Source organism: Vipera ursinii, assembly GCF_947247035.1.
Source record: "Vipera ursinii genome assembly, chromosome: 3".
NCBI classification, from domain to species: domain Eukaryota; kingdom Metazoa; phylum Chordata; class Lepidosauria; order Squamata; family Viperidae; genus Vipera; species Vipera ursinii.
Genome location: NC_139516.1, coordinates 188,499,027 through 188,516,729, shown reverse-complemented (window position 1 = coordinate 188,516,729; position 17,703 = coordinate 188,499,027).

Genomic DNA, 17,703 nt, shown 5'->3' with positions numbered 1-17,703 from the left:
TGTTTGGATATTCTTGAGAGAATTGCTGTAAAATATTTCATTTTGAAGAAAACATTGCTATTGTCCTTAATTTACTGATCCTAAGGAATCCTGATAATCTCTTTTGACCAATAATTTCCAATCTAGATTTTCCAGGAGCCAAAGTCATTTATTTTCTTCCTCTTTTAGATATGGCCAATTTCTAATACCAACTCATCTTTGTCTACACTTCTGCTAGATTTGCTACTTAAACCCGGAGGTATTTATGAAGGTATATCAAGATAGGATGTGTGGCTTCAAGTATCCATTCAATAAATTAAGTTTTGTGCTAAGTTAACCATGTTTTGTAGCAAGAAAGGCAATGTTTTATGATATATATATCATGCATGTGCAATTTTGAAATGAGTTTTACTTTGCTTATTTGTCCTGGATATAGGTTTTTTCCCCTAAAAAAAAATCCTTGGAGACTCCTAGTTTTGGTAATAACAAAGACAAGGGAAGAAATTTCATCCCATGATTGTTTAGAAGGGTTTTTTTTAGATTCAATGTATGCAAACTACCCTCATTTCAATGTATTGGCACAGTGAAAAGAGTTACAATGGCAATTGCCTTAAAGGACACAGAAACAAGCGTCTTATTCTGTATTTGATCTAATTTTTCGCTATTCATCTGGAATACACATGCACACACTTGATTACATCTTGCACAATTAGATAATGAAGCAAAAGTTGCCAAGCTCTAAACTTCTAAAAGACACATAAGGGAGAGGAGAGATGGTGCTGCTTAATTATCTCACTCAAGATAAGATTGACCTTTGTTTAGGCAGTGACACACTCCTTGCAGTTAGACTTTGGTATGATAAACAGGCTAGGATTATAGAATGATTCAAAAGCAATTTTATTTTTCTGCCTATCTCTAAGTTGGATGTCTGCTTTTGATTTGAAAAGCAGTTCCCTCTGTTAATATTCTGATAAAGTAATAAGATGGTGTGAGGTTTGAATTATTTCTAAAATTTAAGGATCATGTTCCATTGAAACCAAATGTAATGTTAGAGGCACACCTAGAAAACATTCAGCTGTTGATTCTGGACGCTCAGATATGAGCCTATGAGTCAGTATGCACTGACATGCATAAGATATAACAAATGCATGTGGTATTCATAATGTTCTACTTGGCACCTTGGAGGCTGAAACCAAATAATTTGGTTGTTACAATAGAGGTAGATGAGAAGTTAGTATAGGTTTTTTCAAATGGATTTAAAATGCCTTCCAAGATTAAATGAAATGGAATATACTGTATAGTTTAACCAGAAATTATCTTATCTAAATTCTCCATTTGGGTAGATAATTTGGATTTAAGTCACCAGCTGGAAAAAGGATTTAACTTCACATTTCTGTAATCTCAATCTAGAATAGACCATTCAAAGCTCAGCAGGGTTACTCTTTGCCTCTTATACAGATTTCTAATGAGATGGAGATTATGGATTCTTAGCTATCTTCTGATCCTACAGATGGGTTTCTCTAAGAAGATGACGGCATAATTCTTGTACTGAATCTAAGGACTTTTCCTTTCTTACATATTATGAGGTATGCCTGAGCTCTATTGGGGAGCGTGTGGCACATTCAGTAGTGCTTCAGATAGAAAGAACATAGACGAAATCTTCCTGTGCATTTTATTAAAATAAAACTCACTAAAGAGTACAGCTCTCAGTATGCATAAAGCATATCTGTCATGGCTGCTGTTCTGCTAAGCTACACATCACAAGCTGACAGCCTGACATTAGTAATGGGGGGAGGCAGCAGTAGGGGGAGGGATCAGGGAGGGAATGCAGAGGAATCAAAACCAAGAAGTACCATCCTATGAGAAACACCAGCTGCCTCAAGGTCACACCAAAAGAATGCGGAGCCAGCAAGCATATGAAGACAGGGACTGTTTCTTAAACAATTTATTGACACCTGATTGGACATTGACTGATAACCAGGGGGTTGGCTGAGAACAAGGGAAAGTTTATTTAATCTTTTGTGTGCGAAAATCTCAGATCCAGCTTTGCCCTGTCTGTACCCACTTTGGCTTTAGTTAAGTATACTTTTGCCTAATCATGAGCCAGGAGTCTTTCTTTCCTAACTGACCAAGATGGAACGGCTGACAATACCTATGAGGCTGGCCCTACCATTAGGTAAGAGTGGTGTCATGCTATAGTTACTTAATTTATTGTTATTACAATTACTGCTAACATATGTTCACTTTCAGGGAGAAAAAAAAATTGGAATCTTCTGTCTCATCATGCCAGAATTATTTGCTCAGCTTTGAACATTATGTATGTTCTTCAGGGTGGGAGGAAGGAGTTGGATGGACTGGAGGGAGCTAGACTGCTATGGTTGTTCCTTCTCAGGCAGCCAAATTGTTTGGCCAGGCTCTGCAAGGAAATGATGTAGACAAACCACTTTACTTGCCAGTCATATTAATGCATTCATTCTGAGTGCCAAGATTCCAAGAAAGAGAAGGTTTAATTTACCCTAAAATTATTATGCATTGCAATGTTTCAGTAATATGTGCTGTTGAATTATTTTCAGAAATGAAGAATATTTCTTTCCGCATAAGGATGAAAATCATATCTTCCTTGGTGAAAATTTGCAGAAAAACCCTCAACTATTCCAGGAAAGCAACTCTGCTCTCTTACTATACTCGCACCTGCAGATTGAATACTTCTGGATTTACTGAGCTATATTCAGAAATGAAATACTATCCAAAATTCTTGGAAACTGAGATGGTTTCATTTGAGGTTTTAAAGAAGTGGATAACAGAGCATTATTTCCTGAGGTTGGCCGAAAAGATGGAGCAGTGTATTGGACTAGGAGGTTTTCAAACATACCAGAAGGGCTATTATCTGACCTAGCTTGACACAGCATGCAGAACATAATTGTCCACCCATTCACTTTTCTCCAAATCAAAGAGATTCTCTCTTTTAGGGCAGTCAAAAGCAATGGCTTCAGAAATATGTGTGTAACCTGAGGGAAGAGACAGGTGGCTCCACACTGTATGATCTTTGACATGTCTATGGGTGTGACAGAATGCCATGTAGTGCAGTGAAAGCACGGCAACAGAATGAATTTTTGAGAAGCTTTCATCCTCACATAAACACTATCCATATTAATTGCATCACAGGAAACCCCTTTGATGCAAGGCTTATTGGAAATAATATTTTAAACAGCTGTGTTGACCTTTTTGATTTGATTTTTTAAAAGCAAGCTTCTAGTCCTTACTTTGGCAAATATAGACTGAGCTATGCTTCCTGAATGTAAGAAACTGAAAAGTCCAGTAGGTTTTACAGAAACCCTTTTTCCATTCCTTTCTTTTCACTCTCACATAAAGACAGATGACTTGGAAACGTTGATCCCAGATAGGGTGCCATTAAATGGGAAATTGATTTTTAATCCTGTGTCCAGTGATAAAAGAAAAGTCACTGCCATTTTAGCTGTGTGAAATTTTAAAACGGTACAGGTCAGTCTGGGAAGAACAAAACACTCTCTCTTGTCTTGGTGATTGATAATTCAACGTATTTTCAGAAAATTATTTCTATCTTTTTTCAATATGCTCCCCAAATTTGAAAAATGAGATAAAATATCAGAACAGATTTTTAAAAAACATACTTAAAAGTCCACCCACTGCTTTAGAATTGCTGAACTCTAAAGAAATTAAAAGAGAATTAATCTGTAAAAATGCAAACATGAATTCTGCATGAAAGATACTTTAGTTGATTTCTGCTGAACTCAGTATTTGTATGTGCGATAAAAAAATTTTTCCTTTTCCTTTCTAAGTAAAATTCTCTTAGATTTGAGTGATCTATCAGTACCATTATTATACAGGATTCTGTCTCTAAGCTTTAAAATCTAAGGGAATGATTTAGTCCATTATTACAGATGCTGACAAGTTAACTGAAAGTAGATACTCCAAATGACTGTATTTCAATTTCTTTTTAATGGATAACACCTTGGTTTTTGTTGACAGATTGTATTAAATCACAATTGAGATTTTATTTGTATTTGGATTAATGTGTTGTCTCAATCCACCTATTATGCTGTAATTTACCTTAAGATAGTGAACCATCCAGTTGTCACTTGTTCAACTAACAGTAGTTTAATATAAATTGTGAATTTAGTTAGTGGCCTCTAGTAGCTTGTACTACTCAAATGACTTATTTTTGGGATGGCAGCAGAGTCCTCTATTCATAAATATTTGATAACAAAGTTTAGGAAAAATTCTTCGCACATTTTTGCTGTGATAATATTTTCCTATTAATATTTTCAAGATTAATTCTACTTGGATATAATATATAGGAAGGGCAAAATTTGAGCAAAGCCTATGGAACAATTTCTTCCAAAGAAACATTATAGCTTTAGCCTTTAATTGGTCTTTAATCAATTAATTCACATGTCCATTGATCAATAGATAAGTTCTAAATTTAGTATTTTATTTATTACAGGTAAATTTATGCAACCTCAAGTGATCCTCAGTGGCAAAAGAGTGGAATATGTAATGTAATAACATGATATGCTTACAGTAATAAATGCCATTTTAATTTCCATAACATCATACTATAAAATAGTGTCACCTATAGTAAATATCCTAAATATCTAATTATCACTTTCTAATTCACAAATACCTGCTTTAAAACATTTTTACCAACTTTCTCAATATGTGAAAAAAAAAGTGGGCTAATGCCTCCTTAAGTAACACCAGCTGCCTGCAATTAGTGCAGGTTCGCCTCCCACCAGGCTCAAGGTTGGCTCAGCCTTCCGTCCTTCTGAGGTGGGTAAAATGAGGACCCAGATTGTTGGGGGCAATAAGCTGACTTTGTAATAATGCCGCTTGGGGTGTGTGTGGAAGCCCTAATAAGCAGACATATACATAGAATGAAGGCTACTGCTAAGCTTGTAAGCCGCCCTGAGTCTTCGTAGAAGGGGATGGATATAAATGGAAATAAAAAAAAATACTTCTGTGTAAGTTTGGCCTGACAGAAAATGTTCTGCATAATTAGTGGTACATTTTAATTGGAAGATTTAAATCACTCTATGATTTCAGAAACATTTATTCAGATATAATCATTTGGTTAAGTGATTCTAATTAAAAGATCATGTAATGCAGCCAATGAAAAAATTCTTGACCCAGCTCTGAGTGCAGTCTTTTTGTACTGTTTTTGATACAGAAGGAATAGTTCTGTGTAGGGTTTTGGGGTGGGGTTTTTTTTTTTGCTTCCTCCATGTGCTCCTCCAGAAGGTATTTTGTGTTTAATTTTGAAATATTATCTCTGGTGAATTCTCTGCCTTTATCCTTCTTTCTGCTCCCTTTTATGTATCACCATTGACTTGATCCAATAAAAGTATCATACCTCATACATCACGCTCTGTAAGACAAAGCTAGGACATCTCACCAGCTTCTCCTGGTACCAAATAGCTCTTTTATCAGCTTCACAAAATTGCAGTGCCCACTTCAGAGCTCTTTCGAGGCAGGATCACACTGACGTTTCTGCCTGGTGACAGAAGTCAAATGCTTCCTGCTTTAATGTTTATTCAGTTAAACATTTTGCATTCCTGAAGAGATACCAGGCTGTCATTAATGGATTGCTGGCTTTCTGCCAGCAGCTAATAGTTTTTTGGGGGTTGGATTGATGGTGTGTGGTGATTTTTGTGTGTGTGTGGGGGGGGGGAGGTTCCTTGCAACACAGCTGCTGCAATTGTATTGCCAGTTGGAGGCTTCCTTCCCTGATTATTTGTCAGAACAGTTGAGATACACTGGGACATAACCCCAATGTTTAAAGCAAGCCTCTGCAACTTGAAGCTGTCTTGCTCTACTGAACTATAATTCCTAAAATTTGCATGTAGCGGCCTGGGAGGTAAGACCATTATTTTGGGGGAAGCTGCTTTAGAATGTTTCCCCTAAAAAATGTTTCCCCTAAAAATTAGAGTTGGGATAAGTAGTCTTTATTGACTAAGGTCTGCATTTAATACAAGGAGTCCTCAACTTGCAATAGTTGATTTAGTGACCATTCAAAGTTACAACAGTATATATGGATGTCAGCTGCCAGAATTCCCCAGTCAGCATGGCCATTTCTCAGAATTCTGGGATTTAAAATCTTAGGATTTGTGTCTTAAAATATGGGGAAATTATGTTTTCAGCAATCAAAGTCAGAGACGACTCTGTGGGCTAAAAAGTTGCCCATATCTAACAAGCAAATGCAGCCTTAGTTTGGTTTTCGTATAAAGCTGCATGCGCATGTATCAATTTTAGATCAGCTAGAAATTTTGCTTTTGCTCTTCTCTGTGGGCATAAATTTCAACACTTTTATGCGTTAATCCTGTTTAATGATAATTTAAGGCAGTTCTATAAACTCAAACACACAATGTATTATTTCCTACTAAAAAGGGGTTAACAAATACTTTAAAATGTCAAAAGCAAAGTAAAAGAGTAAAAACAGTGATTTCTCAGGGTTGTAGGCCAGAAAATAGGTGCTGGTCACAGATAATTGGAGCACATGTACTTCTGGAGCTGAAATTTAGATTCTTCGATACAATGGTTTCAAACCTGCATCCAGTTTTCATTTCTTCAAAGCAATTACAATAGTTCTTCTTGCTACTTCAGTCTCGGCGGCGAGAGGCGAGAGGCAAGGGCAAATGGCCTAATTATTTTTAAGATCCTTTGCATATGGTTTTTTTTTTAGTGAGGAACGGGATATACATCTTTGAACACATACTGTACACACCTATGCATTTGTTGAGATATGACTGAACAAAAGGGGAATAAAAATGAATGCTTTCATGCCTTGGGTCAAGTTTATTTAACCCTGCAGCATTTTAAAAACAGGATGATACCATTTTAGTGAAATGTTCCAGAATAATGCTTTGTGGGTGTTTTTTTTTTTTTAAAGTATGCAGAGCAACTGCTACAAATCAAAATGAACAAGTGCTGGGGAAAAAATGTGTTAGAAAAACGAAGGCAAGGGATATGATTAGAAAGGAAGCAGCAATATCCCTTTCTTTTTGGCCAAACTTTCAAATGTGTCACAACATACTTTAAAAAGAAATCTGCAGTTACAGCCCAATCCGTTTTCCTTTTGAAATACTAGTTCTTGTATGTCTTGGAGCGAGCTCCAGATAGCCAAACAATGAAAAAAAAAGAAAAAGAAAAAAGACCAAGAACGGCTAAAGTGTTTGCACTGAGAGAGAGGGAGGGAGAGAGAGAGAGAGAGAGAGAGAGACTGCACACTTGAAATTTCCTCCTTTTCAGTTCTGATCATTCTTCCTATGTTTGTTTTTTCACCATCCCTTTTGGGACTGGGTTGATGCCATTCTTGGGACATTAGACAGCACCTCTGAATGGATCTTCCTCCAAAACAATTGAAAAAAACGGAAGGTTCTGCTTTTTGAATCTCTCTTAAAAAAAACCAGGACAACAATCAGGTCATCCTTATTTAGCAACTGTTCCGTACAGCGATCATTGGCACTAACGGCAGTGATAAAACAGCAACCACGCTACCAATGCTTGCATTTATGACCTTGGAAGGTTGCAAAGCAAAGGAAAGCTGAAGGAAGAACATAAGCACAGTAGCAGTTTCAGTTAGCAACTATTTCGCTTAATGACCAACTTGCTGGTCCCAACTGTGGTAGTTTAAACGAAGACTGCCTATGTGCTCTCTTTCCCTGCATTCTATTGAAAAGAACTGAAATGATCTACACCTGAATGCTGTCTTCGCACGGTGTCCACAAAGAGCTTTAATCCAAAATAAATAAATAAAAAGTCTCCCTCAAATCCTGATTACATGGACATGTCCATGTTTCCTCCCCTTAGCAATAGTACTGAAGTAGTTTATCATGTACTGTATCATGTATAAAGAAGGCACCGATTTGCATCAAAACCCACAAACTAATAAGACCATAAGAGGCCTTTCAGTGGGACCAAAGGGCTGTCTAGTCTAACAGTCTTTGAACAATTGGGTATATTTGGAAAGCTAAAAAGCATGAATAGGAGAATGGTAGCTCTTTTCCACTGTTATTCTCTGCAACTGGTAGTCTTTATTTAGTGACCACAATTGGGATCGCAACATGGTCTCCAAGTGAAACCGTGATCATACTTATGGATTTACTTCAGCTTTTTTTTTTGCTTTGCAGTCCTGCAAAGGTCCTAAATGCAAGGATAAAGTTACTTTTTCATCACTATTGTAACTGTGAATGATCGCTGTATGAAGTAGTTGCTAAGCAAGGAATTCCTATCTGCTGTCTGGTATTATTTTAGAAGTACGGTAATAAATGCCTCATCAAGACAAATAACTATTGATAACCCAATTATCCACAAATCATTTCTACCTTTTTAAAACCATCCAAAATTATGGAATTATTTTTACTGATTGCAATCAATTCCATACTTTGTATGTAAAAATATATATTTTCTTTTATTGATTCTGAATGTTCCTCATGTAATGTCAGGGGATGACCAAATTTTGACATGGTGAGATATCCATCTTTATTACTTACACTACACTTGATTTCCATAATGTTCAGTAGAGATGTGCAACATTTATGATTTTGCATCTAAAACATTATGAACTACTTCATGTGCTGGAAAATTTACTTCCAGAAACTTACTGGATCACACTTGGAATGGCTACCATGTTTTGGTCCAGAAGCAAATTAGAACCGTCCAGATTTTTTTTTTTGAACATTCTGTTTCTGGAATGAAAAGATTTCATATACCTCCACGTATATAGTTAGATTTTTTAGAAGTAATTATTCTGAAAAACAAATATACTACAGCATACCTCACCATAGTAGAAAAAGCTGTGGCAAAAAGGACATGTGTGCCTACCAAGCTCTTTTATAGATGTTGGTCACTGATGGACCTCTGATATTTTTCTGTTTTTAAACAAGATTTATCCTAAACAGCCCTTTAATAATGGAGGTATTGAACAATTATTGACCAGCCTCTGAGGATGCTGGAACCCAACAATCCAGTAGGGCGCACCAGTGCTGAAAGGCCATTAAAATTTCCCATCATGCCCACTCTCATGTACTCTGTAATATTGAAGTGGGTACTTACTCTTCCATGAATTAGGAGGTCCCTTAAATCAGAAATCAGGACTGGGGATTGCTGGAAGTTGAAGTTCCCACATCTTAAATTGCCAAGATTAAGAAACACTACTATACAGGAATGTCTTTAAACTTCAACATCATTGGAAAATAAAAATGATGGGTAGCTACAGCCTAGAATTATGCTTGGAAGAGTGAATGTCTGCCCTTAATCTCTGTTTGGAAGATCAAGTGAAGTCATGAAGACAGTACACCATAGATACTTAGATCTAACTGATGAATGTGATAATCTTCCCCCTCCTCTCCTAATAAATATCACTGTTTGTAAGGGCACCTACAGAAAAACAGTCAAATGTAGTGTAATCTTGTGCAAAATGTTTATTTTATTTTTATTTTAATTCCATTTATATCCCGCCCTTCTCCGAAGACTCAGGGCGGCTTACAAGCTTAGCAGTAGCCTTCATTCTATGTATATGCCTGCTTATTAGGGCTTTCACACACACCCCAAGCGGCATTATTACAAAGTCAGCTTAATTGCCCCCAACAATCTGGGTCCTCATTTTACCTACCTCGAAAGGATGGATATTGATGAATAGAAATACTTTCCCTGCAGAGTTTCAACCCACTGCAGACTGAGTGTGCTCAGCAAGTCACTAGAAACTAAGGAATGTTGAGTATTGAAAAATAATTTCCCAGGCCCACCCCAAAGGGTGCAAAAAAGCACTGGCTCTCCTTCCTTGCCCTTCCCTTCTTCCTTTCCCAGCTAACCTAATAGAAAAGGGACAGTCAGTCTTGCACTTTTAAAGAGTGCTTTATTATCAACATTTATTATGTATTCTATTTTCGTGTGCTAAATCAACCATATCCAGTGAGGATTTACATGAAAAAGAGTTTGAGATTGATTTCAACTTTTTTTAAAAAAGAGCCACAAACATGCAAAGAACATTATGCACAGTTTCACTGTAAATACTTGCATGGTTTTACTGACTGATTTTTTTCTGATATACTTATGCTTTTTAAAATGCACTTTTATTTCACAAACCTACGCAAACAAAGTTTTTGAAGGGCAAACAGATTGCATTGCTTCATTTAGAGCAATTCAGTTATTTTGCTGTAGGTTTGTGCTGGAGTAGGTGAAATTGGTTGGTGATCTTCATAAATTCTGCATTTTCCATTTGCTTATTTTAACCCCTGGCATCTGTTATGCTCTTCTACATGACTTCTGAACTACTCTGTCACTCTTGTGGCTTCTGTCAAAGACAAACCAGTTTGGGACTTCATTAAATGAGCAAATGTGTTTCCCGTTATGGCAGGATACAAATAACACCAGGATCTTGCTGATCACTGTGCATATTTCCCTAAGGCTGGAAATTAATGACCAGTAAGTAAAGAGAAAAGAAATGCTTGGAACCATTTCTCTCACTCAGCATGGAATCAATCCTAGGAATTTTGCTAACTAGAAGAGGCCACTGAGTCAAACTCTGAAGCAGGGTGTGAAAAAATGTACAACAATTCATCATCTCCGGAGCTGCTGTGCAATTAAGATGGAGGCTGTTAAAATCTGCTCTTCCCATTGTTTGGTTATGATTTGATATTGTTTTTCGTTTCTTGTCTCAGCTAGATAATTAATTTTGTTATTCTTCTGGAACTGGCCCTTCCCTTCCCTTCTGTATGGACTTCTCAAGGGAAATGGGTCTTTGCATAATACACTCAAAATAGGATAATTTGAACCTGATCATTTTTTATCTTGAGTGATATAACGGAATTTAGAGCTTCCCTGGACAATATATGAAAGAGAAAAGGAGGACTTTGGGCCAGTCATTCTTTCTCAGCCCAGATTACCTCCCATGGTTCATGCTGTGGGGAAAATAGGAGGACGGAATTTTAGGTATACGCCACCTTAAGTTATTTATAAAAAAAATATAAAAATAATCAAGGTGGGATAAAAATAAAAAGGAGGGACTTGGAAAAGATATTACACAGTCCAGAGGATGAAAGAAGTAGGAGAAATAAACTAAACATAACCCTTCCTTGATTTTGTTTAGTGGTGAACCTTGGAAAGGCTTTCAGGATTGTTATTATTCCTTATATCAATAACCCTCCTGGAATCCATTCTGTTTCTTGCTCTGGCCTACCTCAAATGGCTGACAAATAAGAACTCTGGATTGATTTGTTCTATGACTTTTTTGTTTGTTTTCTTGGCTACCATGACATTCTCAAGAGTCATCCTCAACACTGAAGTTCAAAAGCATCAATATTCTTTCTATCCTGCTTGTTCAAAGGCTAACTTTCACATCCAAAGAGTATCCCATGATTCTGCTCCTTCTGAGATACATTCCATATATACTTTTTCAAGACTTTTATAGCTACTCTATCAAGTGCTTGACTGATGTGTATTTCTTGATGGCTGGTTTCTAAAAGTCCAAAACTTTTCACTATGCCCTGTATCTTGTATTACTAGAGTTTGCAGATCTTTTATACTTTTCATTGTACTATTATCAGAGTAACAATTATCAGCATAGGGCAGATTACTGATGTTTCTTCCACTTTCCTTCCTTAAAACCACAATAATTTTCTTGCAATCTCATCTCCCTCAATATATCCTCAGCAATTATAATCTCTATCCTATTGTAATTCTGTGGCTCTATATTATGGTGATTTATTATGGTTTTATCTTAATATTTTATCTCCTTTACTGTATTGTACAACACACACACACACACACACACACACACACACACACAGAGTATATTTGCTGATGCTTTATTTAAACTAAATTTGTATATCAGTGATTGCAAGATCTCTGTAGATGCCATCAACTAAATAAATAAATTTTCTTAAGGACATTCCACAATTTGACAGCCTATACAGTCAAAAGTCTTTCTAAATTCAGTGAAATACATATTGGCTTAGAGCAGGGGTGTCAAACTGCCTGCCCACGGGCCGGATACGTCATGAGGAAACCATGCCCACCCCATTGCCGGCAATGGGAAAAAGTTCCGATATGTCGCGTGACGTCATGTGACATGTCTGGCTTAGAGCAATATGTCTAGCTTAGAGCAACAATGCTTTTTGGTTTTTTTTAGACTTTTCTAAAACAAGCAGGAACATCTGGCATCTCCCTTTCCATGTAGGGCTTAATATGTATTGGATAATTCTAAACATTATTTTGCTAGCATATTTGTACACTCTGTTAAGTCATCTCTCTTTGATACTGATATGTAGGCTGACCTCTTCCAATCTGTTGTCTACTATGTCATTTTCCACATTTCCTGTAGTAGTTTTGTTACAACCTTTGCTGATTCTTTTGTTGTTTACCATACATCTATCAATAATTCATCAATTCTTGCACATCTACATAAAATTTCATAAAATTTTCAAAAGGCAGCTGGACTTTCTTGGGTTTTTTTTCTTTCGAAAACATTTGGCTTCTCATCCAAGTAGCTTCATCAATTCTAACTAGTGGGCAATGGAAGGATTTATATTCTTTGCAGCCATCTGGTTATTATTACTCTGAGGGTTGTTGTGGCCACGTGGGGGTTTATATGCAGGGCTTTTTTTGTCATAGAACGCTCAGAACGGAGTTCCGGCACCTTTTTTAGATGGAATATTGTAGGGTAGGCAAGGCGGGTTGTATGACATGTGTGAGTTCCGGAACCTTTTTATTTATTTATTTATTTTATTTATTTATTTGTTTTATATACCGCCCTTCTCCCGGAGGACTCAGGGCGGTGTACAGAGCAATAAAGTAAGAATACAATAAAGCAATAAAGTGAGAAAATTTTAAAACCCAAATCCATCAGGCCAGGCCGGCTTGTTGGAATAGATAAGTTTTCTTTTACAAAAAAAGCACTGTTTATATGTATCCTTAAAGTCACCTGAATCAGAGTGCAAATGGGTGTGGGACCTTCTTGGGACTACTGAGAGGACTATGTTTTTACAGGAGATAGGTAGTGTCATATCCTCTCCCTCTTTTGAGTGAAGGCTTTTCAAATTTAATATGGATAGTCTCTTTGGTCCATCTACACCTGAGAGACAAGGGTCACTCTTCAAAAGGTTCACATTCTGAACAGAGAGGACCACAGGTTTGAAAGAAGAGTCAGAGAGGCTATATGTATTAAAACTGAACTTTAATATAGTGATGTCCTAAATACTAGTAGCAGCACAAAAGATTCTTAAGTCCTTTTCAGTAACATTTGAATGCCATCCAATCTGAGGAGTCCATCATTGGGCAGTATATCATTTATCTTGTTTATCCATGTGTTTTTCTTGGTAAAAAGGCAGAAGGCAAAAAGTAAAAAACCACTGCTTTTTTCCACACAGAAATAATGGCTTATTACTAAGGTGATTATGCCGCCTTCAGCATCTTCCCATATTGCTGGCGCCCAATATAAGTGCTTGCTTATTTTAGCTATGTAGCTGGGCTGACCTTCATGCCTTAGATGCCCGTGGTTGGTATATACATTCTTGGCACTCCTTTCCAGAATGAACTATTCTTCATTTGGCCTTCCCAGGAAAGGCCATAGTGAAACTGTTTAAATTTATTGGCGTCCCAATTCCAGTGGACTTTGGACAGTATAGCAAGATTAGGGAGAGGAGTAGTTTATATTTGGACTTCATTTCCTTGAAGACTGTCACACCAGCCTTTCCATTTGTTATTCATTTCCCACAAGTTATAAAATCAAGACATGTTCTCTCTATTGTTTTCACCATCTGCAGCTCTTCAATGTTTACAGCATGATGCTGTCTATATGCAGTGAATCTGAGCTTGCGGAGAGCTTCTTCAGCCATTTGCTTAATCCAGGGGTGTCAAACTCAATTTCATTGAGGGCCGCATCAGCAATGCAGTTGCCGTCAGGGGGCCGGGTGGGTGTGGTCAGGGTGGGCCTACTGGGTGGGCGTGGCTGGAGTGTGTGTGGCCTACTGGGTGGGCATGGCCAGCTATACATCATTCATGTCAAGAAGTGGGGCAGATCTGAGGGTCTCTGGCAGAAGGAGATGGGACTGGGGTAAGTGCCAAGGCATGGTCCACTGGAGGAGCCTCACTGTTCCTCTCAGGTCATGCAGTGGGGGGGGCTGGACAGTGGCACGGAGGTCAAATGCCCAGCTCAGTCCTCAAACACCCAAGGCACTAAGCCCAGTCCCACTTCCTCAAGGGGGTGTCCAGCTGCACTTATTCCTCAAGGTTGCTGCTGCTGTGCTTGCTCTCCTTAGCCAGGTTGCTCATGATGGGTATGAGGGCAAAGTCAAGAGGGAGGCCCACTCCCTCTCCATGTGAGGAGACCTGGCTTTGTATCCAAAGGTTCCTTAGCAATAGGATGGGAGACACCCCAGGATAGGCTAGGAGGAGGGGGCAAGGGGATGGTGAAAGGGCAGCAGGGAAGGTCTAAGGCAGGACTTCCCTCAGACTCCTCCTTCCTTCCTTCCTTCCTTCCTTCCTTCCTTCCTTCCTTCCTTCCTTCCTTCCTTCCTTCCTTCCTTCCTAAGAGTGGTGGGAAATAGTTGAGATGAGGGAGGGAGAAAAACAGGCAAGAAAGGCAGCTGGTGAAGTGTCATCCTTCGTGAGGAATGAAGAGAATGCACCATCGCCTGGAAGTGGCCAGCACATGGCCCTCACCTACTTCACATATCCGGCTTGGTGGGCTCTGGGGGAGGGGATGCGATGAGCAGCATGAGAGTCAATGTTACCTGCACATTGCTGCCCAGCCCCCAGCCTCCCCGGTTTTGGCAGGCAGCGGGGTGCTCTCCTCACAGTGCTGAGAGGCTGAGCCAGGTGGCATGAATCATAAGAGAAGCGCAATGCTGCCCAGCCCCTAGCCTGCCCGAAGTAGGCAGGGCCATGTGCTGGCCACTTCCAGGCAATAGTGCATTTCTTCATTCCTCACAAAGGGTGATACCTCCCCAGCGCATGCCCAGTGGGCGGGGCCAACACGGCAGGGGCTGGTCCCTTGCTGTTTCCAGATGGCTTTGTGGAGCTAAGACTGAATGCGTTTCAGCATAGATGTCCACCACAAAATTGTACGTTGGCTCCTAGCTGGCCTGGGCCAGGGCCAAGGCAGCGGCGGCCGTTCCCTCACTGTTTCCAGGATAGGTTCGTGGGCCACATGAAACAAACTTCATGGGCCGGATCCGGCCCCTGGGCCTTGTGTTTGACATGTCTGGCTTAATCCAAGTCAGCTGATAGCTGATTTTAGAGAGTATCAGTCATTCCATTTCAAATGGGCCAACCCTATAAGAACTTTCAATGCTTTGTGAATTTGTAAATAGAGAAGGCCATTTGTTTCTAGTACATTTATGCATTTGTTATGTGTAGGAATAAGTCTTTGTTTAGTGGTCTACATAAACATCCCACCTGATAGACTACTATGGAGAGAAGACTGATCTTTAAAATGTTTTTAAAAACTGCACTAGAAATCCAAAACTCTTCTGTTCAACATGTTATCAGATGAGCATTGTAGAATAAATCCTGTGACAGTGAAATTCTGATGATCTGTGAAAACTCCTCAAGGCTTTCTCATTAACTGGGCTAAATGAAGCACTAAGAGCTGGATGACCTTTGTGGGTGGTATGGCAGACAGTCTGCATGGCAATACAAACACAGGATGAACTTGTTGGGATCTGAACTTCATCCGTTTGAAATAAGAGGAAAAACGCAAATAGATTTTTTGAGAGTGGCAATGAAACAGAAATTTTGGATATGTTCATCATATTGGTGCTGATCTTCATTGCCATGTTTTTTTAAACATCAGATACATTGGCATCTGAATATAGATCGTTTTAACATTCATGTTTTCAATTTAAGTGAAATGTATGTTACATTTGTAAGTCCATGTATGTTATGCCATACACTAAATAAATAAATTGATGCTGGTCTGTGGACACAACATTGAGATCAAGAGGGATATTTATAGCTCCAAAGGCAATGGAGCTAAATGAAAACAATACATATCTGGTGGTGTAGATAATCACAGATATCACCTCAGAGAAGGAATATAATTGTTGGCAAAATATTTGAGGCCCAAAAAAGGAAGACACCATTAGGAAGAAACTTAAACCGACTCCTCCTCTTTGGTATAAGAAGGAAGGAAGAGACTGACAGGTGTTCTAGGTTCTGTAAGGTAAAGGTAAAGGTTCCCCCGCACATGCGTGCTAGTCGTTTCTGACTCTAGGGGCAGGTGCTCATCTCCGTTTCAAAGCCGAAGAGCCAGCGCTTGTCCGAGGACGTCTCCGTGGTCATGTGGCCAGCATGACTGGACGCCAAAGGCGCACGGAACGCTGTTACCTTCCCACCGGAGTGGTCCCTATTTTTCTACTTGCATTTTTATGTGCTTTCGAACTGCTAGGTTGGCAGAAGCTGGGACGAGTATCAGGCGCTCACTCTGCTACGCGGCACTCGGGATTCGACCCGCCAAACTGCCGACCTTCTGATCGACAGGCTCAGTGTCCTAACCCACTGAGCCACTGCGTCCCTAGGTTCTGTACTATCCTAGTAAAGTGAAACTCTATTTCTTGTAGAGTTTGTTTCCTAACTTGGCTTACCTGGTAGACTGCTCCTAGGAATAGGTAACACTGTAAAGTTTTATACTAATTTGTAACATGTATTTCATTTGCAGAGCTACACATAGAAAATAAGAAAAAGCAAATAGCAGCAAGAATACTTTCTACACTCAAAATATCCTGGATTTTTACCATGCTTAGAGTTATTACTTTTTTCCCCTCTTCCAGACACTAAACTTTCCTCCCTTCACATAGATCTGCAGTACCAGGCATATTCTTCCAACCTGAAGTAAAAATCTGTTAAGGAAGCAGTGGTGACTCATTTATCAAATGTAGGAAAGTAGAAATAAGCTAACACCACCACCAATTTTATGCTTTGAAGACTTCCTGATCTGAATTTTCACAAAAGGAAAAACTACAGGGAATTTACACATCATACATACATAAGGTAATGGAATGGTTTTGATGGTTCAGGGTGACAGAGAATTAGTAAAAGTTTCAAAGATGGGACAGATTTGATTCTGTTAAGAGCAGATCTTGGGAACAAAGTATAAATGGAAAGAAAAGGAAAGTAAATGTGATCACTTTCAATGAAATTAGAACCATAACAGCACCAGACAAGCAGATATGAGCCGTTTATGGAAAGCTAAAATGGAATGAAAAATTGGCAAAATGAGCATGTGTGTCTGTATCTCTAGCTCCTTTTGTTGTAATGGAGAAGGCACTGTTGTGACATGATGCTATAAATTTTACTTCTTTTGGACACACATGGGATGATGCATGTGCAAAAATGGCAGGACTGACATTGCTTTCATAAGATTGGCCAGTTTGATCTCCCCTGAAGATGCCACTGGAAGAGAGGCTGTAGAAACTGCTTTGAAGGGAGTGAAAAAACCTGAGCTACAGAATGTCACAGATGTGTGTTGAGTTATGTTACAAGAAGTATGGAAAAGGATGCACGGTGGAACAATGAAGTGAAAAAGGCCGTGGATAATAAAAAGACATAGAATAAAATTATTGTTGCAAAAATTTAGGATGGAAGAAAGATAGTATATAATGTATACTAAAACAAACAAAAAAATGGAGTCAAGAACAGTAAGGAGCAGTTAAAATAAAAAAAGAGATGGACACTGATAGAATAAAAGAA